This window comes from Triticum urartu, chromosome 7A (genome assembly GCF_056163025.1).
Source record: "Triticum urartu cultivar PI428250 chromosome 7A, HENAU_Tu73, whole genome shotgun sequence".
Classification (NCBI taxonomy): domain Eukaryota; kingdom Viridiplantae; phylum Streptophyta; class Magnoliopsida; order Poales; family Poaceae; genus Triticum; species Triticum urartu.
In genome coordinates, this window is record NC_141879.1 from 23,516,439 (window position 1) to 23,517,739 (window position 1,301).

The 1,301-nt window shown below is 50.7% G+C and overlaps 1 pseudogene; it reads right to left on the reverse strand.

Moving 5' to 3' along the window:
- Positions 1 to 366: 366 nt before the first annotated feature.
- Positions 367 to 714, reverse strand: LOC147957136 (secreted RxLR effector protein 161 pseudogene; annotated as a pseudogene).
- Positions 715 to 1,301: the final 587 nt, after the last annotated feature.

Sequence of the window (1,301 nt, forward strand, 5' to 3'; positions counted from 1 at the left end):
CTCTGACCGAAAGCAAATCACAACGATTAAGCAAACTTGATGGGCCTACCAACTAATGTAGCCCACTAACAGGAAAGCAAATATCCTAGCGACGTGACTAACACAACAAATCACCCCCTTAAGCATGACCCTTCCTCTTGAGCTCAATGACCCCCATCTTCTATCGCAGCTCGAAGAACCTAACTCGCCCCTGTGGCTTCGTCAGAATATCGGCCACCTGCTCACTTGTGCTCACGTGCTCTATCTCAACTTGCTCATTTTCAGCACACTCTCGGATATAAGGATATCTGAGATCAATGTGTTTATGCGCTCATGCAACACCGGATTCTTACTCAGAGCTATAGCAGACTTGTTAATTAGCAGCCTTCATCTGTCAGGTTGAGTATCTTGAAGATCAGCCAGCAACCTGCTCAACCAAACTCCCTGGGATGCTGCAAGTGCGGCTGCAATGTACTCAGCCTTGCATGATGATTGTGCAACTATCCTTTGCTTCTCTGATGCCCAAGAAATCGGAGTGCACCCGAGGAAAAAGAAGATCCCTGACGTGCTCTTCCGATCATCGACGTTGCCGGCGTGATCACTATCACGGTATCCCATCAATCCAGGCTCTCCGTCAGTATGCTTCTCATATCGCAGCCCGTAGTCTGCTGTCTCGCTGATGTACCGGAGTATATGCTTCACCGCTGCCATGTGCTGTGTGGTTGGAGCTTCCATGTGCCTACTGACGATGCCCACTGAGTAGGCACTGTCCGGTCTTGTATTGACAAGGTATCTGAGACTGCCCACCATGCTACGGTACTCAGTGGCGTCCTCCAGCGTGCTTCCATCTTCCTTTGACAGACTGAGCCGATTCTACATGGGCGTAGAGCGCGGATTGCACCCGTTCATTCCAAAATCTTCGACGATCTTGCGGGCATAGCTACTCTGACAGATAGTGATTGCTGTCTTGGACTGCTCCACTTCGACGCCGAGGTAGTACGAGAGCAAGCCAAGGTCGCTCATGTGAACTTCTCCATCATCTAGGCCTTGAACTCTCTGATCTTGTCAACGTGGCTATCAGTGATGATGAGGTCATCCACATACACCCCCACAAGCAGAGATGCATCTCCGGCCTGCTTGCGGTAGACGACATGCTCGTATGGACTGCGCTCGAACCCCAACTCAAGCAGGGTGCCGTCCAGCTTGAAGTTCCAAGCCCTCGGTGATGAAGCTATGTACCTAGGATAGGGTCATGGACCTGTCCTACCTACCCTACCCGAGGACATCTCTAGAAGAAATCATCTTTCAATCGACTTGAAGGT